General features: G+C 42.9%; 1 protein-coding gene across 11 annotated transcripts in view; it reads left to right on the top strand.

The window, feature by feature from the left end:
• The window catches only part of gjc2 (gap junction protein gamma 2), a 202,843-nt gene that overhangs the window by 67,050 nt on the left and 107,989 nt on the right, over positions 1 to 27,804 (top strand). For 2 of the 11 annotated variants that reach the window (XM_068015337.1, XM_068015290.1), the window contains exon 1: positions 16,989 to 17,275. The exons of the other annotated variants lie outside the window; for them this stretch is intronic. The gene's annotated coding sequence lies outside the window, so the exon portion shown is untranslated. Of the gene's footprint in view, positions 1 to 16,988; positions 17,276 to 27,804 lie in introns of those variants that run through there. 11 annotated transcript variants of the gene reach the window in all.

Raw genomic sequence — 27,804 nt, 5'->3', positions numbered from 1 at the left:
GAGGTTTTTCTGTAATTTTGAAAAATATTACATTAAACTTTGTATGCCATTAAGTGACCAACCAACTTCTGTGGTCATTCACAGACAGCTATCAAAGACAGATGTGAAAGACCGAGTTATTTTGTCTCTATCACGTCATTGCTGTGTAAACAGGTAGGGTGATAAATTTTGCTTCATATTTTTAAGCAAGAGGATCTACTACAAGATATCTGAGAATATCATAGGCTAGGGATATAGTGACTAAGAACAGCATTGGTGAAGTGGAGGAAATGAGAAGCAAACAGTAATCTGGAGTCAGAGGACAGAAGGGTACATGCCTGAGACATATGGCTGAAAAAGATCACAGTTCTATATAGTGGACCAAGGTTCTTGAAAATGAATTAGAGGATCTTAAAATTGGAGACACAGGGACTCAGTGGAGCTTAGCAAAGATAGGGGGCTGAATTTTACAGCCTCCCCTCCCCCAACCCCGACATCGGGGGTTGCGGCGGGGGTGGGGGGGGGGGGGGGAAGCCGGAAAATTACCCTGGCAGAGGCCCGCCACAGGCGTCAACACTGGGAAGGCCTGGCCCAATATTGCCAGTGGTGGCGAGGCCTCGTGGTGGACCCCACCACCGCTGCCGCCATTCAGCGACTGGAGCAAAATTGACATATGGAAACAAATTTAAATAAAGGAATTAATTACCTCCTCGCCTCCGCCTTCCATCCTGCTGCAATATTGGTGCCGGCGGCCGGCACTCCTATGCCTTTGGATCCCCGTCCGGGGAACTGAGGTGTCACACTGGTGGGGAGGAGGGAGCGGTAATTTTTTCAGTGCAGGGATGGTGGGGTGGAGTGGGGGGGGGAGGCACAGGGAGCGGGGTCAAACTAATCTCATTGGTTGAGTGGATGGTGGGAAGGGTTAGTTTAAAGTTTATGTACTGGTGGGGGGGGGGAGTCAGGTGGGCAGGGGAAGTGTTTGGAGGTGGGGGGGGGGGAGAGAGCAAGTAGTGCATTCCATAGTTATTGGGAGTGGGGAGAGAGGCAAATTAAATGTTTGTTTTTAAATTTTTTTGTAAACTATTCCTTTAAATATTAAAATTAAATGGAAGGGCTCGAAGCCAGCGAGGTCAGCGCCTGCGCAAAGGCTGCTGATGCCATTGCCGGGGACGGACTGCCCGCCCCCTCTACGTCATGGGGGTTGGCGGTCCGCCCTGGCCATTTAAGTGACAGCAGCATTGTAAAATGCAGCCCAGGGATACTGGGTATTTGGGAACCTGTGTAGAACATGGGTCACAGAATTCTGAATAACTGAAAAAGCTGTGTGAGTATCTCTTTTTTAGATTATGTCATATGGTACACACAAATTCCCCAAATATATTCCTCAAATTCCTGTAAATCTTTCAGTGACCCAAATGAGTTGGGTTTAATTCCAATTTTTGCTGCTATATAATCAGTTCAGACTAAGTACTAGTCACATACAGCAGGGAATGGAAATTGCTTCGTGAGTGCCAATTGCCAAAAATAGGTTTACAAACATGAAAATGGTATCATAATGACTGAACAAGCCCTATCCTTAGTGATTGATATGAACCTCATCTATCTGCTATCTCACCATACCCCTTAATATCTCCTGTCTTTAAAAACAATAGATTGTTACAGCAGTTGAGATATTTAGACCTAGTACTTTCACTTGGACTTTAGAGGGACGGTGGCACTTCACATGTTGGAGTGGAATCAGCACTCTCCTTGTGACAGATGATGTGTATAGCAAGGTGACCAGTTTAACAAATATATGCTATAACAAGCCACAATGATTGAGTTTTTCCATTTGGGGCTGATGGCTTACTGAACTACTTCAAGGAAGATTGGGGAATCCAGTTTCAGCTTGTCGGCCTCTGTTAATTGTAGACAATTAAGATATTCCTCGATCATTGTAAGGGACACTTGATTGGATTGGTAGAAGGGAAAGTAGAATATGTGATTGACAGTCCAAAAGTCTGAGGTCAGAAGACTGTTGGATGATGCAACCTTAGGATGGTTCTAGTGACTCGCTGCTTGGTTAATACAAATACTAGCAATTTTCATGATTTGTCCCTTTGCAATTTAAGTATTTTTGAGTCTGATGTCTCAACTGTGGGCCCTTTTAAATTTGATTTGTGCATTAGGCTGTTTGTGATTTAATTTTGTCCTTTAGCGTCATAGACTGTAATTTTGCCTCTTGAGAAAACTAGCACTCTCCCATAGTGGGATTGACACAGCCTCAAGAGTGCAGTTGGTCTCTAGGCTTAGAAAGGTGAGTCAAGTGGATCATATATCATAATTCAACCTATTCAGACGAATCAAATTGCTGGAGCAAAAGTCTGATGCCACAACTCATTCTTTTCAGCAGCATCAGTCTAGAGATACAAATCAATGGAATTAAGAAGTTGATGATTCTCAAGACAAAGGCAAGTGGTTTGACACAGAAGGTGAAGTCTGTCAACCTTAGGTTACAGTGCCTCCAGATATCCACTGTTCGTTTTTTTGGGGGAATATACTTTGAGCATTTGTCATAGGGAAGTGTGGGGGAGGGGATATCTGACCTTGTGGAACATCTATCTGTGGTGAGAGGATGTAGTTAAGTTCTCAGTGTCATCTTGTGAAGCATGAATGAGGCAAACTGCTGGAATATATTGGTTATGAAGTTAAGGGAATCTACATTTTGCGGCTTAGTGTTGAATTACATAATGTGAGTATATAGTACAACTGATCACTTGCTATAATGCAGCAGACTTGAAGAAAGTTCTTGTATATGAGAATGGTTGTTCTGCATTTGGGCAGGGGAAGGTGGGTGTTGGTGGAAACCAGAGATGAAGAGACCTATCCAGTTCTTGCACATTTTTGTGTTCAAATGCGCTCAAGTTAGCTTCCTGAGGGGAACAATATTTTCCTGCTTTTGCCAAAGGAAGATGAGAATTTTCTTCCACTTGATGGATCAGTTTATTGCCTTACCGCTATGTGATAATATCTCAATCTGAGCAATGGACAGTTTTCAGCAGAATGAATAATGAAAGGAATATTGAGGTGATCTCACCAAGATTTCCCAATGAGTGGGGTATACAGATTTAGGGGCACTGCATGATAGAAACTTGCATTATGGTAACAAGCCTGGGAGGGATAGTTAACGTATCGTATAATATTTCCTGGCTGGTCACTGGCAAACAATTGTTTCATGACTTATCAAATTTAATGAGTTTTAGCACAGCTTCCTGATAGGAACAATACAAAAGTAAAAGTAAGCTTAGTTTGGAATGGTTCCCAGCAAAATTGCAATGAGCTGACTTTCCATGTGCTCAGGATAACCTTGCCTTATCATTCAAGTCCTCCACCTTCTCTGCAACTTCCTGAGGTGCTTTGTTGGAAAGCGCTACTTTACGTCATTGTCAGACTTTCAGGTACCACTTCTAACCAACTTCAAAGAAGTAACAAACATTAATCATTTGTGCATGAGCCAATGTCACGAGCAAGTCACTTTACAGACAAGTTAAAAATCTAAAAGCATTCAGAGAATTAATTGTGAGAAATTTTTAGTGAATTACCTCCTGGTTTGCAGGAAGGGCAAAGAAGATTCCTGACTGTTTCCTCAAACAAATCTCAACTGAAAATTCCACAGGGAAATTTGCAAAATAAGATCCTTAAGAATGTTGGGATAATGCTCTTAAATGAGAAATGACAGGCAACAATTATTTAAAATTATTAAATACAATATTGTAAGACAAAAAATTAATACATGTGATTTTCTTGATTACAAACTCCCAAAGAATTAATCAGAAGGGTGAAACTTTATAGTGGAAGCTGGTATTTTATTGTATTTTCTCACCCTTTCTTCTGTTTGAACACACTTATTATGCCCTGGAAAACAGTGCTTATTTTGCTCTGCTCACAATTCCTCACCATGCAATCTTATTTCTCTTGTAACACAGAAGGCAATATAATATTTACCCCACTTAATTCCCATAAGCAGTGATGCAGTCTCTTTATTTTTTAAATCGGTATCTTGTCCTCATTTTCAACTCTTGCCCATGGTCTTTACAAGTCTGAATTATCTTTGTTACTTCCCTAGATGCCATAAGCAGTTTTCCTAAGTCCTCAACTCTGAAACCCTCGTTTGGCCCTATTTTGTCTAAGCCTATGTTTCAGCCTCTTTAGATTTTTTCCAGCAATCATTAATCTATCACTCATGTAATGCATACTTTGTTCTAATTTCCTTATTTATATTTAACATATTGTTGTACAAGCACTTAAAGTGTCCATGAGATTCTTCTGTCTGCTATTTTAATGGAGCCATAAACCCTCCATTAAAGTGGCAGGTAAAGGGATTTTATACAAATATGTTGATTATTCATTTGCTAATTTTTGCAAAATATTCGGAGGGATCATGAGCTTTTTTTTTAAGAGCCTTAAACTTGATGGTTGGCTGGTCAGTGCAATTTTTTAAGTTGAAGTGGCGATTGGTCAGTACAATGCCATTTCAGATTATTATATGTGTGTAAAAGAAATCCATTCCTAGGTATACACAGACATATGTGAATAAGAAATCTGTTCAAACAGGTTTCAGTTTTGGTACTATGGCACTCAACATCAGGTTATAATGCAGCTGCTTGTAACAGATCTGACTGTTGAGGAACTGTGAAATTTATCATTTATTTTATTCAAAAACCTGGATGAGACGAGTGCAAGCCACAACCAAGGTGAAAATCGAGAAGGTAGATCCAAGAGTCATGATTATTTGATGCCCAGCTTGAGTTTTGAAGACTTTTAAAAATTGAATTTAGGAACATGAACATTTGAAGATTATCAAATTGATCTTAGTATAGGCATAAAGGTTTGAGTTTTTGTCAGCAATATCTAAAGAGCTTTTTGAATTTCAGCCAGTATAGTTTTCTTAAAGAAAAAAGACTGCTCAAACATATTCCATTTTGGACCTTTGCAGCCAGCAGAAAGAAAATAATTTCATCCTTTCGGTTTGTGCTGTATTTGAACGCAGGAACCCAAATGTGAAAGAATAGTCTTTTACACACAGTATTACAGAGACTTCTATGTGGATGTTGCATTTGTTCCCGAACCCAATTTATTTTTTCTTTGTAGTATGTTGACATCATTCATATATGACACGTTTTTACTAGAGCCAAATGTTTCATCAGCAGTTCCCACATTCATTAAATCTGTATTACAGTTCTTAGAATGGTTCTTCATCCTTCTCGACCTGTCTACAGCCTTGACACAGTAGACCACACCATCCTCCTCCAGCGCCTCTCCACTGTCGGTGGGACTGCTCTCACCTGGTTCCATTCTTATCTATCTAATTGTAACCAGAGAATCCCTTGCAATAGTTTCTCTTCCTGCACCATTAACTCTGGTGTCCTCCAAGGATCTATCCTTGGCCCCCTCCTATTTCTTATCTACATGCTGCGATAGGGTTAGTTTTCACATGTATGTTGACGACACTCAGCTCTACCTCACCATCACTTCTCTTGACTCCTCTGCTGTTGCTGAATTCTCAGACTGCTTATCTGACATCCAGTACTGGATGAACAGAAATTTTCTTCAGTTAAATATTAGGAAGACAAAAGATATTGTTTTCGGTCCCCACTCCAAACCCTAGCTACCAATTCCATTCCTCTCCCTGGCAATAGTCTGAGTAAAGCCATTCTGTTCGCAACCTTGGTGTCACATTTGACCCCAAGATGAGCTTCCAACCTCATATTCGCGCTGTCACTAAGACTGCCAATTTCCACCTCTATAACATTGCCCGACTTTGACCCGTCTCAGCTAATCTGATAAAACCCTCATTCATGCCTTCGTTACCTCCTAGACTTGACTATTCTAATGCACTTCTGGCTGGTTTCCCACATTCGACTCTTCATAAACTTGAGATCATCCAAAACTCTGCTGCCCATGTCTTAACTCGCACCAAGTCCAGTTCTCCTATCACCCCTTTGCTCACTAGCCTACATTGGCTCCTGGTCAATCAACGTCTTGGTTTTAAAATTCTCATCCTTGTTTTCAAATCCCTCCATGGCCTCGCCCCTCCCTATCTTGAATCTTCTCCAGTCCCACATCCCTCTGAAATTTCTCAACTCCTGTAATTCTGTTCTCTTGTATAACCCTTATTTTAATCACTTCCCCATTGGTGGCCACACCTTCAGTTGCCTAGGTTCCAAGCTCTGGAATACCCTCCCTACACCTCTCCACCTCTCTTTCCTCCTTGCTTTCCTCCTTTAAGATACTCCTTAAAACCTACCTCTTTGACCAAGCTTTTGGTCATCTGACCTAATATCTCCTTTTGCTTTCTAATGCTCCTGTAAAGCGCCTTGGGGTGTTTTATTACGTTAAAGGCACTATATAAAAATAAGTTGTTGTTTGTGGAATTGGTGATGTAACCAGAGTTGCTACATTTTTCAAGTTGCAAACTGGACAAGTGGACAAGATGGAACATTGGATCATGGCTTGAATTCAGATGTTTTCTTAGCTACTTGTGAAAGCTCATTGGAAACCAGAAATACTAATGCCTCAATAACATAAGACACCAAAATAAGTGGGAGAAAAATCACAGGAGTTACCTTTACTTATGTTTTCAGAATTCTGGTGTGTATTTGGTAGGGCAGGGTTATGTGTGTCAAAAAAGATGTATCCTGACCCATTTTGATTTTTTTTTTTCAGGTCATTTGTGTTTTTTAGTGGGCTCCACCTTTGGTGGGGAACCTGCCTGGAGGCAAGCACGGAAATTGATGAAGTGCTGTAGCCTATGCACTAGACAGATTCCTGGGATGAGGCGATTGTCCTATGAGGAGAGATGGAATAGACTAAAGCCTACATTTCCTGGAGTTTAGAAAAATGAGAGGTGATCTAATTGAAACATGAGATTCTTACGAGGCTCGACAGGGTAGATGTAGGGAGAGTGCATCCCCTGGCTGGGGAGCCTAGAACTAGGGGTCACAGTCTCTAAATAAGGAATCAGCCGTTTAGAACTGAGATGAAGAGAAATTTCGTCACACAAATGGTTAAAAACCTTTGGAACTCTCTACCAGAGAAAGCTGTGGATGCTCAGCTTTTGGGTATATTTAAGTCAGATATCAACAGTTTTTTGGATCCTGAGGGAATTGAGGGATATGGGATAGTGTGGGTAGGTGATCAGCCAGAATGTTGACTGGCAGAGCAGACTCAAAGGGGTGACTGGCCTTCTCCCACTTCTGTTTCTTATGATAACCCTGCAATTGTTAGTAATTGTGCTATACACATGCCCGAATGAGTGAGTGCAGCTCCAACAACACTCAAGAACCTTAAAACCATTCAAGACGAAACAGCCTGTCCACCACCTTAAACACTCACTCACTCCACCACCAGTGCACAGTGGCAGCAGTGTGTATCATATACAAGATGCACTGTAGCAACTTGCCAAGGCTCCTTAGACAACACCTTCCAAACCTGCGACTGCTACCACCGAGAAGGACAGGGGCTGCAGACACATGTAACACCACCATCTGCAGGTTCCCCTCCTAGTCACACATCATCCTGACTTGGAATTATATCGCCGTTCCTTCGCTGTCGCTGGATCAAAAACCTTAAATTCCCTTCCTAACAGCACTGTGGGTGTACCTACACCACATGGACTGTAGCAGTTCAAGAAGGCAGCTCATCACCACCTTCTCGAGGGCAATTAGGGGTGGGCAATAAATACTGGCCTAGCCAGTGATGCTCGCATCCCATGAAAGAATTTTTAAAAAAATGACAGTGTTCACAAGTATCTAGACCTAATAGTTGTGGATCAAGATCTATAAAATATTACTGGGCACCACGGAGGCTTCATTTTCTGTGGGATATTGAAAATTCTTTAAATTTTCTCAAAGAAGCTAGCCTGACGAGCCCTGCCATCAATTGTATAGGCTTTCTAGCTCATTGAAATGCAAATGCCTCCTCTCCTTCCTATAGCAGCACTGGAGGCCACAACAAACTGGCCTTTCTTGTACCCAGTTTTGCTATGGTGCAAATGAAGGGAAGTACGTAATAACAAATTTCTTTCCCACTCTCGCTTTCATCAATGACATGTGCGGGCACTTCAGTGCCCCACACTGTCCATGGAATATGCACTAAATCACGTAGTGAAGAAGAATTGTTTTGATGGGCTTTAACAACAGAAAATTACAAAAACTTGCATTACTATAGCACCTTTAATGTAATACTTTAACTAAGAATTAAAAATACTAAGAGCAAAGATTTTGAAAGCATGAATTTAAACACATCGACCAGTGTCTTTATTTTTCAGTCTAAGTGGCTGAGACGAAATACTGGTGTAAATCCAGGAAAATTGTGGTCACCATTGCTTTAATGGGGTGAGGGGAGCGATGGTCAATTTTGCGCAATTTCAGCAAACGTATCAAGTGAGTGGCACAAATGTCTGAGTTATAAAGGGGAAGAAAACATACCCAACGCCGCCCTCATCCTGATGGCCACTTTTGTGTGCGGCTGCATCAAGCTGTGCATAGACCCCCAGTACGCAAACACCAAGTGTTACCTAAATGCTGAGGTTCTACCCGTTCCCAGTGCTACGAAGGATGAGTCAGGCCACATTGCCGCAGAATTCTCCATTCAGCTGGACTGTGCCGTACCACCTATCCTTTGTGGAAAAGTTTGTGCAGAAAAACACCTTTGACCACCAATCCATCATAGAAACATAGAAAATAGGAGCAGGAGTAGGCCATTCGGCTCTTCAAGCTTGTTCCGCCATTCATTATGATCATGGCTGATCATCCAACTCAGTAACCTGTTCCCGCTTTCTCCCCATACCCTTTGATCCCTTTAGATCCAACAGCTATATCTAACTCCTTGAAAACATACAATGTTTTGGCCTTAACTGTTTTCTGTGGTAGTGAATTCCACAGGCTCACCACTCACTGGGTGAAGAAGTTTCTCCTCATCTCAGTCCTGAAAGGTTTAATCCGTACCCTTAGACACTGACCCCTGGTTCTGGACTCCCCCACCATCGGGAACATCCTTCCTGCATCTACCCTGTCAAGTCCTGTTAGAATTTTATAGGTTTCTATGAGATACCCCCTCACTCTTCTGAACTCCAGCGAATATAATCTTAACCAACTCAACCTCTCCTCATATGTCAGGCCCACCATCCCAGGAATCAGTCTGGTAAACCTTCACTGCACTCCCTCTATAGCAAGAACATCCTTCCTCAGATAAGGAGACCAAAACTGCGCGCAGTATTCCAGATGTGCCCTCAGCAAGGCCCTGTGTAATTGCAGCAAAACATCCCTGCTCCTGTACTCGAATCCTCTCGCTATGAAGGCCAACATACCATTTGCCTTTTTTACCACTTGTTGGACTTACATGTTTACCTTCAGCGACTGGTGTGCGAGAACACCTAAGTCTTGCTGCATATTCCCCGCTCTCAGTTTATAGCCGTTCAGATAATCTGCCTTCCTGTTTTTGCTACCAAAGTGGGTAACCTCACATTTATCCACATTATACTGCATCTGCCATGCATTAGCCCACTCACTCAACTTGGCCAAATCACCCCGAAGCCTCTCTGCTCCTCCTCGCAACTCACCTTCCCACCCAGTTTTGTGTCATCTGCAAATTTGGAGATATTACATTTAGTTCCCTCATCGAAATTATTAATGTATAGTGTGAATAGCTGGGGTCCTAGCACCAACCCCTATGGTACCCCACTAGTCACTGCCTGCCATTCAGAAAAAGACCCATTTATCCCTACTCTTTATTTCCTGTCCGCCAACCAATTTTCTATCCATCGCAATACACTATCCCCAATCCCATGTGCTTTAATTTTGCACGTCAATCTCTTATGTAGGACTTTGTTGAAAGCCTTCTGAAAGTCCAAATAAACCACATCCACTGGCTCCCCCTCATCAGCTCGACTAGTTACATCCTCAAAGAATTCTAGTAGATTTGTCAAGCATGATTTCCCTTTTGTAAATCCATGCAGACTCTGCCGGAATCTACCACTGTGCTCTGCTATAAAATCTTTGATAATGGACTCTAGAATTTTCCCCACTACTGACGTCAGGCTGACTGGTCTATAATTTCCTGCTTTCTCTCTACCTCCCTTTTTAAATAGTGGGGTTACATTAGCTACCCTCCAATCTGTAGGAACTGTTCCAGAGTCTATAGAATCTTGGAAGATGGCCACCAATGCATCCACTATTTCTAGGACCACTTCCTCAAGTGCTCTGGGATGCATACCATCAGGCCCTGGGGATTTATCGGCCTTCAATCCCATCAATTTCCCCAACACCATTTCTCTACTAATACTGATTTCCTTCAGTTCCTTTCTCTCACTAAGCCCTGTGTTCCCCAACATTTCTGGTATGATACTTGTGTCCTCCTTTGTGAAGACAGAACCAAAGTATGCATTTAGTTGGTCAGCCATTTCTTTCTTCCCCATAATAAATTCTCCTGTTTCTGACTAAGGGACCTACATTTGTCTTCACCAATCTTTTTCTCTTCACATACCTATAGAAACTTTTACAGTCAGTTTTATGTTTGCCGCAAGCTTGCTCTCGTACTCTATTTTCCCCTTCTTAACCAATCCCTTGGTTCTCCTTTGCTGAATTCTAAACTGCTCCCAATCCTCAGGTCTGTTGTTTTTTCTGGCAGATTTATATGCCTCTTCCTTGGATCTAATGCTATCTCTAATTTTCCTTGTAAGCCATGGTTTGGCTACCTTCCCCATTTTACTTTTGCGCCAGACAGGGATAAACAATTGTTACAGTTCATCCATGTGCTCTTTAAATGTTTGCCATTGCCTGTCATCCCTTTAAGTAACGTTTTCCAATCCATTGTAGCCATCAGGCAGTGATGTGCATGGAATGTTCTCAAGGCCTTACGGGAAAAGGAGATGGTGGATCCTGTCGGATGGTTCCCTGAGCAGACTGTAAAACTCATTTGGCAGAATGCTTCATCACCAGAATTTTCACACAAGCACCAAGATGCAGCTTGGCTGGTGGTGCGAAGGACCCTCCCCATCAGATCCTTCCTGCACACCCGGAATCTCACTGCCTCCGCACGCTGCCCTCGAGGTGGCTCTGGTGGGGAAGAGTCCGTCATCCACCTCCTTCTGGAATGTGCCTTTGCAAAGCAGGTGTGGAAAGAAATGCTGTGGCTTTTGTTGAGGTTCATCCCGAGCAGCTCCGTAACACAGGACTCTGTGCTCTACGGGCTGTTCCCAAGGATGCACACCAAGATAAGCATCAACTTTTGCTGGAGGACCATCAACTCAGTGAAGGATGCGCTTCAGTCTGCTCGAAAGTTGCTGGTCTTCCAATGCAAAGCGTTGTCCATGACTGAGTGTTGCAGACTGGCATATTCCGAGGTCCAGTACTACGTGCTGAGAGACGCACTAAAGCTTGGGGCAGCCGCCACAAAGGCTCAATGAGGAAAGGCCACTGTGTAAGGTCCTCTCGCACCAAGGGGCTGGAACTAGGGTTGTATGCACCAAAATGATTTTTGCTATGTAATGCCAATGTACATTGTATTTAAAATGGAATGGCAAGAATTGTGAGGCACTTCTGTTTCTGAATCGAAGAGATCTGATCTCAATTGTACTTTCCGAAATGTGAAATTTGAACTGTTTTGTAATGTATTTTTGCAAATTTTTATGAATAATGTATATTTTGGATAAAAAGCCATAAACTTGCTCACCCTATAAATTCCTGGGATAGTTACAGTGTCAGATGCAGTAAATGTGCAATTACAATGGTGCAATTCTCTAGGAAATTCTGGGCCCTTCCTTTTAAAAAAAAAAAGTGTGAATGTGAAAGGAAAATTACTGAATCAGACTAAAGTGGACAGCTACTCTGGCAGGAAAACAGTGTTTGTCTATTGAATAGAAAATCCACTTCTCGGGAACCATCCCTTCCAAAGGAGAGAAAATTATATTTTGGCTATACAATGCAATGAGAGAGGGAGAGCAAACAAAGAAAAACAAAATGTAAAAAATAAAAAGATACAAACGGTGGATCAGAGAGAAAAGTCAAAGGGCGGAATTCTATTACAATAGCCCCACAAGCCGCGGTGGGCTGGCTGAGAGTTGGGAGTCCCTGTATCATTGAAGCAGGCTTTGCTGTGGCTCCTTAACTCAGTCATGGAATTAGCATCCTGCTTCTGGGTATCCTGATTAATTACAGAGGGTGAGCATGATAACAACCCATATCTGTCAAAGGAAGGATTTCCAGTTTAGGGAATCCCAGTGGCTGAACTGTACATTGCTTCCTGTGGCTTCAGCCACCTTGAGAGTGGAAAGATGTGGGAAGGTTGCCCCATGCACTCTTTCACCACCGCCCCCCCTCCCCCCCCCAGGTCTTTGACTCTTCCCTGGAGGTCCTGCTGCAGGATCTGAGGGAATGAAGTGCTGTTCCCCACAAATGGGAGGAAGAGGCCAACCTCTCAAACCAAGCAGATGTGGATGTAAGTGAGCTGCAGGAGTGTGGTCACTCTAACCTGGGTACAGTGCCCCAAGAGTTTCAATGACCTCATGAGGGCGGGAAAGGTGAGTAACATCCCAATTGCAGGTGCCACACCCCACACTTGGACATCCCCAGCATTCGCCTCCACAGTATTCCTCAGACTAACCATCCCCTGCAGCTCCACTTATTCCTTTCTCTTGAGGCACCTCCTCACATCCCCATCTGAACAGCTCACACTCACCCTCACCTTATTGACATCTCACACCCATGCCTCAGAGTTAATCCTCCACAATTTGTGTCATTGCATCCTGTCCACACAATTCATTTCGCACACGCATAATTCTCTGCCTTTTTTCCTTCCAGGAGAATAGTGCACAACTCCAGGGAGAGGCAGTGAACTGGGGTAGCCTCCAGCTGGGGTAGCCTTCAGTGATAGCCACCTTGACGGCCCTTGGCGATGCATGCCCATCTGGTCCACAGTCAATGAGGTCATGCTCCAGGAGGCTGCAGATATGACTTGCTATGAGCCTCATGAGGCACTGATGCTCAGGCATGTCGAGAAAGCTGATCCTCTGCCAGTAGACCCTGTGTTGGAAATAACCAGTGAAGCAGTGAAATCTATCTCGGAACCAGTACCGTGAGCACAAACATTTCACATAGGCCGCCCAGCAGCTATCCAGTTTCATTCTTTAAAGGCTTTCAAGCCCGTAGGTTTCATTGATCAATGGTTCACCGCTGTGCTCTTGCCTTGTCAACCTTGCCGAGTTCCACACAGCTGGAGAAATCTGTTTGCTGGCTGTTAAAGCCAGAATCCTGGGAGAAATTCACAATTAACTGCCTAATCCAATATTGAAATTACTTAACCAACAGCTCCACAGAGGTTTCCTGCTCACCTGCAAACACTCGGAAGTGGGTGGCATCATGTTCAGTTTCCAACCCACCACTACTTCTCGGGGCTTTAATCACCACCCACATCCCCTCCCCAACCCCTGGGCAGTTAAGATTCTATGCCTCAGCCAATCGGAGTTGACTTGCCAATGAGTCAGCACCCTTTTCTCATGCAGTACAATTGTTGCTCCCTTTGAAATTTGGCATTCTTGTGTCCATCCTGATGAGTGCAAGATAAAAAGCTGCGACAGCATGTCTTTTTTTTCAGCAATACTCAAGTTCTGTACTGGCAAGTGACTATCTGTATACCCGTAATGTTTCATTGCTGTTTTAAGTGCTTCCTGCCAATTTGTGAATCGCAGTGAGTAGGTTCACAGATTTTATAATTAAAATATGTGGCATTGTTCAGCTGCTTCACCCTCACACAAAGCTGTTTTGTACTTTGCAACTTGGGAGAACATATTTATGTGTTTGAAATTTAAAGAAAAATTATGGGGAGGAGAGCTCTGTACACTTACTTGGCAAAAGTAAATTGTACAGTTAGACTTGCAAACAATTTGTTGAGTCTTCCATCGTGGTTAGCATGACTGCTGAGTTATGTAATGCATGTTATAGTGGAAAAACCTGACCTTTGTACATAGCATTCCAGCTGCCTTACATTGAGTTGGTTCATTTTTTGCTTTACAGACTCAAACACAATTAAATGAAAGTGGTCATGTAGATCCTTATGCTTCTGAAACATATCTATATTTAATGTATAGCTGTGTCTTGTTACAAATCTCCCATGCTTCAAGTGGCACTTGAAGTCACAACCTTTGGAAACAGAAGTAAGAGTAATACCACTGCCATTTAACGTGGATATGTCGTGATATATTGTACAAAAGAAGGAACTTATATTCATACAGTGCCTTTCACGACTTCGACATCCTAAAGCGCTTGACAACCAATGCAGTACTTTTGAAGTTTTTGTTTTATATTCTTTCATGGGATATGATTGCCACTGGCAAGGCCAGTATTTGTTGCCCATCCCTAATTGCCCTTGAGAAGGTGGTGGTGAACTGCCTTTTTGAACTGCTGCAGTCCACCTGGTGCGGGCACACCCACAGTGCTGTTAGCGAAGGAGTTCCAGGATTTTGACCCAACGACACTGAAGAAACTGTGATTTCCAAGACATGATGGTGTGTGACTTGGAGGGAAACTTGCAGATGGTGGTGTTCCCATACATCTGCTGTCCTTTGACCTAGGTGAACGAGGTTGCGGGTCTGGAAGGTGCTGTCGAAGGAGGCGTGGTGAGTTGCTGCAGTGCATCTTGTAGATGGTTACACACTGTTGTCACTGTGCGCCGCTGGTGGAGGGAGTGAATGTTTAAGATGGTGGATGGGGTGCCGATCAAGTGGGCTGCTTTGTCTTGGATGCTGTTGAGTTTCCCAACTGGTGTTGGAGCCGCACTCATCCAGGCAAGTGGAGAGTATTCCATCACAGTCCTGACTTGTGCCTTGTAGATGCTGGACAGGCTTTGGGTAGTCAGGGGGTGGGTTACTCGCCGCAGAGCTCCCAGCCTGTGACCTGCTCTTGTAGCCGCAGTATTTATGTGGCTGCTTCAGTTCAATTTCTGGTCAATTGTAACTACCAAGATGTTGATAATGGGGGATTCAGCGAGCCTAATGCCATTGAATGTCAAGGGGAGAGGGTTAGTTTTTCTCTTATTTGAGATGGTCATTGCCTGGCATTTGTATGACTCGAATATTATTTGCCAATTACTAGCCTAAGCCTGTATGTTGTCCGGGTCTTGCTGCATATGGACACGGGCTGCTTCAGTATCTGAGGAGTTATGAATGTTACTGAACATTTGTACAATCATCAGCGAACATCCCCTCTTCTGACCTCATGATTGAAGGAAGGTCATTGATGAAGCAGCTGAAGATGGTTGGGCCTAGGACACTACCCTGAGCAACTCCTGCAACAGTGTCCTGGGACTGAGATGATTGGCCTCCAACAACCACAACCATCTTCCTTAATGCTCGGTATCGCTCCAACCAGCGGAGAGTTTCCCCCTTGATTCCCATTGTCTTCAGTTTGGCTAGGGCTCCTTGATGCCACACTCAGTCAAACACTGCCTTGACATCTAGGGCAATCATTCTCTCATCACCTCTAGAGTTCAGCTCTTTTGTTCATGTTTGGACCAAGGCTGTAATGAGGTCAGGAGCTGAGTGGTCCTGGCGGAACCCAAACTGAGCATTCATGAGCAGGGTATTGCTGTTTGTGCAGTTACTGTTGTGTCATAGGGGAACTCGGCAGCCAGTTTTGGCACATCAAGGTCCCCCAAACAGCAATGAACAGATGTTCAGAGGATCTGTTTTAATGGTATTGGTTGAGAGATTAATGTTGCTCAGGACTCTGGGTAAATTCCTCTTATCTTGGAAATAGAACCTTGGATCTTTTACATCCACCTGAGGGGGCCTTATTAAACATCTTATCATGATGTTGGATTCCTCATCATGAAATATTCAAAGCTCTTGTACTGATATACATAAGTAAGGCACCATACTAACTATACCAAATGTGTGTTCCTTTAAATATTATTAAATTGTACAATTGCCCCAATAAGTAAACCCATGTAAATTTTTTCAATACTGAGGAGCCACATCATCCTCCACTATTCTGCTTTACTACCAAAATGAAATTTAGCATATATAAAAGATACTAAAGCAAAGGGATCTATAGTTATGAAATTGTAGAAAAGGTGCTGTTTGGACTTAAAGAGCTGGAACGTTAATGTTTTTATTGTCTGGACTCAGCAGACGGATTGTTAACTGATTGGTATTTACAATGGACATGCAGATTTGGAAAAACACTTAACAGTGAATTCCTGTTATCAGTACATACTGAAGAGCAATATCTCTTATGTAAACAAATAGGGATAAATTTTGGCAGTTAAAAAAGTTAGAAAAAGCAGCCATCCTTCCTGTTGCTGATTGCTACTGGTGATCCCCAGCTGGAAACTGGATGTGTGGGGACATTTGACAACAACAGAATCAGGCTTGGTTGCACTAAATCTGATGGTTGAATAGCCTAGGCTCACACATGATGAGTGGTCACTCGGGCGTAGTACCGGATGGCTGCTGGCACTGGTGGAGACCCACCCCCATTAAGAGTCAGTGCCTTCAGGAAAGGAAGAGAGAAGAAACTTGAAAAACAGCAGCAGTAAAATAAATTTCACTTAAATTATTTATCTGTTCTCCCCAAAAAATTAATCTGATTTGGTATGTGTGTGTTTGTGTGTATAACAGCACACACTTCCCTCCTCGGCATAAATAAGTCATCTGTGTGCTGCATGGACTGTATGCTCTTTCTGCTTGAGGAGGTTATAAGAACACAGAAGAAGTGTAGCTGAATGTTTTGAAAGAAGTAGAATGTATAAAATGCTGATGTGGCAGATTTTTTTCTGAAGTCAAGTTGTATGCAGCATTTTGGTTCTGTTTCGTAGTCGGGAATATTTTCCAATCATTTGCATAACATTGCAGGAGTGCCCGGACATTACAGATGTGAGCAGATGTTGCCGAACTAATCACATCTGTGAGTCAGCTTCCTACGAGTTGAGCTCATGGAAGTACAGCTTGCCCTGAGACAGTAATTTTTTTTTTAATCAGTTCAAATTTGGAGATTTTCAGTGCACATAAAAGGGAATTTAAAGGAAAATACTGTTGTTTTCAATATAAGACATAGTGTTGTCCCCTTAATTTGGATTTTTCAAAAAACTCCTTTTGGGATGAACATCTATTTGCCTGTGAGAGCGCTGCTGATATTATGCCAAGGAAGAGAAAAATGAAGCGCTGATGGAATCCGTCGGCTGGATCTCATCTATAGAAGGAAGGATTTTAGCCACTGTGGAAGTGGAACAATGTGGGAGGCATGGCTCCATAAAACCTTAAGTATGGCTGAGAAAAAAATTGTTGCAGCAACTGTTTTTTATATGTTTGAGGTTACATGTTTGAGTTTGTGTACATAATGTTCAATTTGCTTGTCATTCTAAATCGAGCAGATTTGGAAGCATATGCATTTTTTTTTAAATTTCAATATAATTTCTGTGATGAACTACATGTGCAAAATCTTTTAGCCAGGATTGTAAAACTCCAGACAATGTTAAAATGTGCTTCTACTGCTTTCATACTCGCACCTATCATTGCAGCACATTTTGGCTTCTGTGCAAATAGGAAGCAATACTTACATTGACGTCTCTCTGGAGCAGCAGAAAGGCAGGGCTTTGCACATGCATATTCGTCCATATCTACAGAGCACTGCTTGCTGACTTTTCTGTTAATAGAAATCAAAATGTGGGCTTTGGTTTTGGGAGGGAAAAGTACTGCTTTTTCAAGCAGGAAAGCTAAGTTAAAACAAGGGCTTTGCACTAACTGTACATCATTGTTTCCCAGTACAAGGTGAAATTAAGTGAAATCATCTCCCGCAGGTGATCCGAGGTGTGCCTATACCAGTCTGCATCAGCAGCATGATACTTGCCTTTTGTCAGTGATGTGATGTACTGACAACCACTAGTGACAAAAGTGCAATGTAACAGCAGTGCAGTGGCACTTCCATTATCTACCGACATGGAGGGGACCCTCCAGTAGATAATGGGACCTGGCAGCTAATCGAGAATCCTCAAAATTTGCTTTTGTACATATGGTATGACAGTGCCCTTGGAATGAAGCCAAGCACAAGTTAAATAACAAACGTATTACATACTTTTTACTCACCAAGATGAAATACAAATAACAAAAGTCTGTACAAGTCCTTTGAAAATTCCAGTGGTGATTTGGGATGCTAGATAGATTTCTCAAAATGAATGGTTCACTGGATTACTAATGTGTGTGAGTAGTATCTCACTGGTATTTCTTGTTCATAATTTCATTTTGCCCTAGAAATTCATTTGATTAAAATACTAACCATATAATACTTGATGATCTGTTGAAAATGATTCGAAACGGTATACACTAAGAATTTAAAAATGATTATTGTCTTAATGGATCTTTTGTGATGCTCATGTTCTCCAATCACCAATTATTCTTATAACTATCAAGTTAATTTGATACTGTTGCACAGCGATGATCTTAATGGAACATACTCGCCAAAAGAAAAGTACGATTTAAGGAAAGGTGATTAATATGGGGTCATTGCAAGGTCGACATTTATTGTCCATCAGAGTTTACCAAAGAAGGCAGTGGTGGGCTGCCTTGAACTGCTGCAGTCCGTCTAGTGAATGTGCTCCCAAAATACTGTTAGGTAGGGTGTTATTCTTTGTAATAAAAACAGAAGCTGCTGGAAATACTCAGGTTTGGCAGCATCTGTGGAGAGAGAAACAAAGTTAACGTTTCAGGTCTGTGACCTTTCATCAGAACTGGCAAAGGTAAGAAATGTAATAGACTTTGAGCAAGTGAAAAGAGGGGGGGTGGGGGGTGGGGAAGAAGAACAAAAAGGAAGGTGTGTGATAGGGCAGAGGGCAGGAGAGATTAAATAACAAAGATATCACAGGACAAGGGCAAAGGGAGTGCTAATAATTGTAGTAAAAGACAAAGCATTAGTCCAGAGAGTGTTAATGGCAGAATAATGAACAGCTCTGTGCAAAAGCAAAAACCCAAAAAACAAGTTTGACTGGCAAAAATGGGAGAAAATAAGATAAAACAAAATAAAATAAAAAAGGCAGTCATGCTCTGTAATTGTTGAACTCAATGTTGAGTCCAGAAGGCTGCAGAGTGCCTAATCGGAAGATGGGGTGCTGTTCCTCGAGCTTGCTTTGAGATTTACTGGAACACTGCAGCAGGCCAAGACAGAAATGTTGGAATGGGAGCAGGGTCGTGAATTAAAATGATAAGCAACCAGAAGCTCGGGGTCATGCTTGTGGACTGACCAGAGGTGTTCCGTCTGTTTTTTTTTTATTTTTTATTTTATTTAGAGATACAGCACTGAAACAGGCCCTTCGGCCCACCGAGCCTGTGCCGACCATGAACCACCCATTTATACTAATCCTACACTAATCCCATATTCCTACCACATCCTCACAATTCCCCTACCACCGACCTATACTAGGGACAATTTATAATGGCCAATTTACTTATCAACCTGCAAGTCTTTGGTTGTGGGAGGAAACCGGAGCACCCGGCGAAAACCCACGCGGTCACAGGGAGAACTTGCAAACTCCGCACAGGCAGTACCCAGAATCGAACCCGGGTCGCTGGAGCTGTGAGGCTGCGGTGCTAACCACTGTGCCGCCCAAATGGTTTGGTTTCCCAAATGTAGAGGCGACCGCATTGTGAGTAGCAAATACAGTAGACTAAATTGAAAGAAATACCAGATTTGGAATAACGGTTACATCCTGGAACTCCCTTCCTAACAGCACTGTTAGGAACATAAGAACAGGAGAAGGCAGCTCACCACCACCTTTTCAAAGGCAATTAGGGATGGGCAATAAATGCTGGCCTAGCCAGCGACATCCACATTCCATGAACGAATATATAAAAAAAATTTCTGGTATTGACAGCATCTCTGTAAATGCTAAAAAAAAATTTAAAAATTAAGTTGTTAAAGTTCCCAGGTTTTCCAATGGACCCATGCTCCATTATGAATACTTTTAAACTTGGCTTCATGTCAGATGGTCAATATCCTGCATAAGGTATGGTCAAAGGGTGTGAGACTGTGTGGTGAAGATAGTCTCACACCGCTAGCCATTATTACGTTCACAACTTGTTCACAGGCCTTACTCCCAATTCACACCATCAGATTTGTAACAATATGAATCCGAATCACTTGCCATCAGCACTAGAAAATCTGTAAGAGATTTCAGGAGAAAATAACTCCAAATTACATGTAACTTTTGAAATAGCATTCATTGCTGATATGGATCGTGCATAGGGCTAGATATGTGTCTACGGCATAAAGATTGTAGTTTCATTGAGCTCCACTACTTGAAAGCATATTTTAAACTTGAATATTCTCAATGACAGTTTGCTGCTGAAGCTCACAGACTGTTATGACTACAAGTTATAAATATTCAAAAGTGTAAGCATTAGGAATGAGTTACAGGATGATGTCCCATCTGTGTTAAGGTATATCTCAACACAGCTTGGTTTTACACAACAGAATTTTACAACAGAGAAACAGGACCACTAAGTTTGTCTACCAATCACTTTAAATCTATGTCCCCTAGTCACTGACCTCTCTGCTAAGGTGAATAGGCCCTTCACCTCCACTCTATCCAGGCCCCTCAAAATTTGTACATTTCAATCAGATCTCCCCTCAGCCTTCTCTGTTCCAAGGAGAACAACCCCAACCTATCCAATTTTTCCTCGTAGCTGCATTTTTCCAGTCCTGGCAACATCCTCATAAATCTCCTTTATACCCTCTCTAGTGCAATTACATCCTTTCTGTAATGAGGTGACCAGAAATGCACACAGTACTCAAGTTATGGCCTAGCCAATGAGTTATACAGTTCCAGCAAAACCTCCCTGTTTTATACCTCGGCTAATAAAGGAAAGGATTCCATATGCCTTCTTAATCAGCTTATCGACCTGTCCTGCTACTTTCAGGGATCTGTAGACATTCACTCCAAGGTACCTCACTTTCTCTACACTTCTCAGTATTTTCCCATTAATTGTGTATTCCTTTGCCTTGTTTGACCTCCACAAATGTATCACCTCACACTTCTGCAGGTTGAATTCCATTTGCCACTTTTCTGCCTATTTGACCAGACCCAGCCAATTGGATACAAAATTGGCTTGCTGATAGGAGGCAGAGGGTGGTAGTGGAGGGTTGTTTTTCAGATTGGAGACCGGTGACCAGCGGTGTGCCGCAGGGATCGGTGCTGGGTCCTCTGTTGTTTGTCATATATATTAATGACTTGGATGTGAATGTAGGGAGCATGATTCGTAAGTTTGCAGATGACACCAAAATTGGTGGTATAATGGACAGTGAAGAAGGTTGTCTAAGGTTACAACAGGATATAGATCAACTGGGAAAGTGGGCAAGGGATTAGCAAATGGAATTTAACGCAGACAAATGCGAAGTGATGCATTTTGGAAAGTTAAACCAGGGCAGGACATATACAGTGAATGGCAGGGCCCTGGGGAGTGTTGTTGAGCAGAGAGACCTTGGGGTGCAAGTACATAGTTCCCTGAAAGTGGCAACACTGGTAGACAGGGTGGTGAAGAAGGCGTAAGGCATGCTTGCCTTCATTGGCTAAGGCATTGAGTGCAAGAGTTGGGACGTCATGTTACAGTTGTACATAACATTGGTTAGGCCACATTTGGCGTACTGTGTGCAGTTCTGGTCGCCACACTACAGGATAGATGTGATTAAGCTAGAGAAGGTGCAGAAAAGATTCACAAGGATGTTGCCTGGTTTGGAGGGCTTGAGTTATAAAGAGCGATTGGATAGGCTGGGTCTGTTTTCCCTGGAGTGAAGGAGGCTGAGAGGGGACATGATAGAGGTATATAAAATTATGAGAGGCATGGATAGGGTAGATAGCCAGAGTCTGTTTCCCATGGTAGGGGAGAGTAAAACTAGAGGGCATAGATTTAAGGTGAGAGGGAGGAAGATCAAAGGGGTAAATTTTTCACACAAAGAATAGTGGGTACCTGGAATGAGCTGCCTGAGGAGGTGGTGGAGGTAGGAACAGTAGCAACATTTAAGAGGCATCTGGACAGGTACTTGAAATGAGCAAGGCATAGATTGGATAGGCTGGGTCTGTTTTTCCTGGAGCGAAGGAGGCTGGGAGGGGACATGATAGAGGTATATAAAATTATAAGAGGCATAGATAGGGTAGATAGCCAGAGGCTGTTTCCCATGGTAGGGGTAACTAAAACTAGAGGGCATAGATTTAAGGTGAGAGGGAGGAGGTTTAAAGGGGATCAAAGGGGTAAATTGTTCACACAAAGAATAGTGGGTATCTGGAATGAGCTGCCAGAGGAGGTGGTGGAGGCAGGAACAGTAGCAACATTTAAGAGGCATCTGGACAGGTACTTGAATGAGCAAGGCATAGAGGGATATGGAATTAATGCAGGCAGGTGGGATTAGTAAAGATAGGCATTATGGTCGGCATGGACGCGGTGGGCCGAAGGGCCTGTTTCTGTGCTGTATGACTCTATGACCATCACTATCTTCCTGCAGCCTACAGCTATCCACCTCGCTGCAAACTTCTTGATCATGCCCCCTACATTTATGTCCAAATCGTTGAGATATACCACAAAAAGCAGAGGATCCACTACTGAGTCCTGCAGAACGCCACAGAAAAAAGCCCTCCAGTCACAAAAACACCCATTAACAATTACCCTTTGTTTCCTGCCACTGAGCCAATTTTGTATCCACCTTGTTGCATTTCCCTGGATCCCATGGGATTTTATTTTTTTAACCAGTCTGCCATGTGGGACCTTGTCAAAAGCCTTGCTAAAATCCATGTAGACCACATCATCAACTGCACCACCCTCATCTATCTTCCTTGTTATTTCATCAAGAAATTCAATCAAGTTGGTCAAACAAGATCTTCCCTTAACAAATCCATACTGACTATCCTTGATTAACCTGTGCCTTTCTAAGTGACAGTTTATCCTGTCTCTCAGAATAGATTCCAATAATTTGCCCACTACTGAGGTTAAACTGACTGACCTGTAATTATTCAGTCTATCCTTCATTCCCTTTTTAAACAGAGGTTCAACGTTAGCAATTCTCCAATCCTCCGGCAGCATACCTGTATCCAGTGAGGACTGGAAAATGATGGAAAATTATGCACATATAGCAATGAGATAAGCAACCAATTAATCTGTTGTTGCCGATGTGATTGGGGATGATGTAAAGCTACTAAGTATCATCACCTCATTCCATGACAATATGAAAGGCACAATTCAGCATAGCCTCATCAGACCCCTTTCCTATCCTGAGTGGCGTGAAACAGGGCTGTGTTCTCACACCTACACTGTTTGGGATCTTCTCCCTGCTGCTCTCACATGCGTTCAAGTCTTCAGAAGAAGGAATTTTCCTCCACACAAGATCAGATCGCAGGTTGTTCAACCTTGCCCGTCTAAGAGCGAAGACCAAAGTACGGAAAGTCCTGATCAGGGAACTCCTCTTTGCTGACGATGCTACATTAACATCCCACACTGAAGAGTGTCTGCAGAGACTCATCAACAGGATTGTGGCTGCCTGCAACAAATTTGGCCTAACTATCAGCCTCAAGAAAACGAACATCATGGGACAGGACGTCAGAAATGCTCCATCCATCATTATCGGCGACCACACTCTGGAAGTGGTTCAAGAGTTCACCTACCTAGGCTCAACTATCACCAGTAACCTGCCTCTAGATGCAGAAATCAACAAGCGCATGGGAAAGGCTTCCACTCCTATGTCCAGACTGGCCAAGAGAGTGTGGGAAAATGGCGCACTGACACAGAACACAAAAGTCCGAGTGTATCAATCCTGTGTCCTCAGTACCTTGCTCTACGGCAGCAATGCCTGGACAACATATGTCAGCCAAGAGTGACTTCTCAATTCATTCCATCTTCGCTGCCTCCGGAGAATCCTTGGCATCAGATGGCAGGACCATATCTCCAACACAGAAGTCCTCGAGGCGGCCAATATCCCCAGCATATACACCCTACTGAGCCAACGGCGCTTGAGATGGCTTGGCCATGTGAGCCGCATGGAAGATGGCAGGATCCCCAAGGACACATTGTACAGCGAGCTCGTCACTGGTATCAGACCCACCGGCCATCCATGTCTCCGCTTTAAAGATGTCTGCAAACGCGACATGAAGTCCTGTGACATTGATCACAAGTCGTGGGAGTCAGTTGCCAGTGATCGCCAGAGCTGGCGGACAGCCATAAAGGCGGGGCTAAAGTGTGGCGAGTCGAAGAGACTTGGCAGTTGGCAGCAAAAAAGACAGAAGCGCAAGGCAAGAGCCAACTGTGTAACAGCCCCGACAACCAATTTTATCTGCAGCGCCTGTGGAAGAGTCTGTCGCTCCAGAATTGGCCTTTATAGCCACTCCAGGCGCTGCTTCACAAACCATTGACCACCTCCAGGAGCTTACCCATTGTCTCTCAAGACAAGGAGGCCAAAGAAGATTGGGGATGAATGTTCAACAAGATACCAGAAAGATTAATTGCTGTCTTTTGAAGCACTTGGAAACTTTAGGCAAATAAGACGTCAGTTTAACTGCTCATCCGAAAGACAATGCTTAAAATCTTCTGACTCAGAAGCAAGAACGCTATCACGAATACAAGTGAATGTTTACATTATTGAAAAGGGTTCTTTAGCCCATCGTGTCTGCACTGGCTGTCAGAGAGCTATCTACTTAATCCTATTCCCCACTCCCCCTTTCTCTTTTTAAAAAAAAAAATTCTAAATATTAGCCACTTTAATGTACTGCAAACACACCTAGTATTTATATGATTTAACATGGTATTCTGCAATTTTTTTTATATAATGTCACACAAAACCCAAAGGGTTTCTTCCACATATTAGCCTAGGATTTTGCTGTCCCCTTGATTGGGCATCTCTGGCAGTACAGGACGTGGCTTTAGCTAAGATGTCCTCCTGACTGGCCATATTCCCTGCCATGGGGTCATTAACTTGTGGGAAGTGGGCTTCCCAACCTCTGGATGTGAATTCTGCCAGTATAATGTTAGAGGGAAATGGAGGTAGCTGCTCACGTAAGGAAAAAAATACTTTGCGTAACATTTAACTGATGAGGCCAGTGGAGGGCTATACTGTGAAAGCACTTGCATGGCCTCCTCTTCAAGTTTTTTCCCCCAGGGACTGCATGTTAACCTCTGTACACTGGGGCCTAAGTTATATTTGGAAAAGATTGAACTGGCAGTACCCAATTAACCACCATCTCTATTGCAAATCTGTCCTCGGAAAATTATGTGAACAAGTTCTTTTGTATGGCTATTTCAGGTCTTTCTGTAGTTTCAGGAAAATAGCTGAGGGGGAGAAGGAAAGTGCAAAGGAAACTTCTATTTTGTCTCAGCTACACTTGATTGCTGCATGACGAGGCCATAGTATTGGGACTTGAAATATTCACTATGAAACAAAGCAGTAACTAACTTTACTCTTCCAAATCACTTTTCATTCACTACTCTATACTTGTAACATCTCGCTTGGTACTGGACTAATTCTGAAAAATAAATTAGTTTAAGGTGAGTGCAGATAACAATATGTTCTGCACAGAAAGTAAGTGGCAGTGTTAAAAAAGAAATTACTTGAAAAATTAGCAGTGCAGAGTGACCTCTGATCTAGAAGTCAGAAATATGCAATGGTAGTGATATTATTCATTTAATGAAACAGGAGAATGTCTGTTCTTCTTTGTTACCAACAACCCACTAGCAAAGTTCTTGGAATACTCAAAGCATCACCTTTCTGAGGATGCAGTTTCTCCAATGAGTCCTAGAAAAAAATAAGCAGTCTCCCACTTTTGAATAAAAAAGGATCCCCTCCCCTCTCCACCTCAAGTGCAGTATTGATGCATAGGTTTTACGTACATACATAAGAACATATGAATTAGGAGCAGACGTAGGCCATTCGGCCCCTAGAGCATGTTCCACCATTCAACAGGATCATGGCTGATCTGTTTGTGTTTCGAATTCCACACTCCCATCTACCCCCGATAATCTTTGATTCCCTTGCCTAACAAGAATCTATCTACCTCCGCCTTAAAAATATTCAATGACCCCACCTCCACCACCACCTGAGGCAGAGAGTTGCAAAGTTGCATAACCCGCCGAGAAAAAAATTCTCCTCATCTCTGTCCTAAAAGGGCAACCCCTAATTTTAAAACCATGCCTCCTAGTTCTGGACTCACCAACAAGAGGAAATATCCTTTCCACATCCACCTTGTCAAGACCATTCAGGATCTCTCTCTCTCTCGCCTCCCTCCCTCTCTCTCTCTCTCGCCTCCCTCTCTCTCTCTCTCGCCTCCCTCTCTCTCTCTCTCTCTCTCTCGCCTCTCTCTCTCTCTCTCTCTCTCTCTCTCTCTCTCTCTCTCTCTCTCTCGCCCCCTCTCTCTCTCTCTCTCTCGCCCCCTCTCTCTCTCTCTCTCTCTCTCTCTCGCCCCCCTCTCTCTCTCGCCCCCCCCTCTCTGGTGTCCGTGTATGGACACGTTGCTGACCCCTGTGAAGAAGAACTTTTTTGCACAGCAAGTGGTGATGACCGGAGCTCGCTGCCTTTGAGGGTGGTGGAAGCAGAGAAAATGAATGATTTGAAAAATAAGTTGGATGGGCACTCGAGGAAAATATCCCTGTAAGGTTACAGGGATAGAGCAGAGGAATGGGACTGATTTGGATTGCTCTACAGAGAGCCGGTATGGACTCATTGGGCTGAATGGCCTTCTTCTGTGCTGTAATGACTTTAATTTGTTTTAGTGATGTTGATTGAGGGATAAATATTGGCCAGGGCACTGGGGAGAACTTCCCCACTGTTCCAGATAGTACCATGGGATTTTTATGTCCACCTCAGAGAGCAGATGGGGCTTCAGATTGTATAGCTGAATCTGTCATGCGGAAGTTAAAATATGGGTTGGGAACGTATTAATATTTGCAGGGGTTCCTGCAGGAGTGTCAGTATTTGCATGGGTTCCTTCATAATCCACAGCTCAAACTCAAATGCATATCTCCATTCTCTACCAACTGGGACTCATTCAGAATGCTGTCTGTTCATCTCCTTCTGCTATCTGAACAACCTTGACCTTGTCCAACCCTGATTCCTCCATACCTCAGTGAATTTGCTTTAAAATTCTTTCCCTAGCTTTCAAATTCCTCCATCATCTTGACGCACCATCTATCCCTTCCAGCCATTTCCGCCTTTTCATCTCACCATTCTCAAAACTTTTTTTTAAAGAAAAATCTTTTTAACAGTGCTTGGTCATCCAACTATAATTCCTGACTCCATTGTGTTTGCTTTTTATCTTGGTCTGCATTATGAGATGTCGTTCTGTATGTGAAGAGCGCTATAAAAATGTCAGATGTATATATTACAAACCACTGTATCAGTACAGTGCAGTAACCGGAGCACCCTCTAGTGTTCTCAAGCTCTTGTTGCATTATGCATAGCAACTATTAGCACTGACATCAAATGCGCAACTCCGTCTTGATTATTAAGTATGTTAATATAAGTTTAATCGCAACATCAACAACAGATGAACGACAAAAATAAAAAGCAAAAAATTACAAATTCTGGCACTCTGCAGCAGAAACGGTTTTATTTGTTTCAAAGAATCATAAAAGAAGCATTCATCCTATTGCACCTATGCTGGTTCTCTGAAAGAGTTTTGCACTCTGTGTCATTCCCCTACCATTTAATATTTTTTCAAATATTGATCCACTTTTTAAAAACTATTATGGATTCAGTTTTCACTATTGTTCCTGGTAGAACATCCTTCTGTCTGAGAAAAATTCTCTTATCTTTACTTCTTTTGCTG

The sequence above is a fragment of the Heterodontus francisci genome, chromosome 2 (assembly GCF_036365525.1).
Source record: "Heterodontus francisci isolate sHetFra1 chromosome 2, sHetFra1.hap1, whole genome shotgun sequence".
Taxonomy (NCBI): Eukaryota; Metazoa; Chordata; class Chondrichthyes; order Heterodontiformes; family Heterodontidae; genus Heterodontus; species Heterodontus francisci.
The sequence above is the reverse complement of the archived record's forward strand: the minus strand, read 5'-3'. Positions and strand labels throughout refer to the sequence as shown.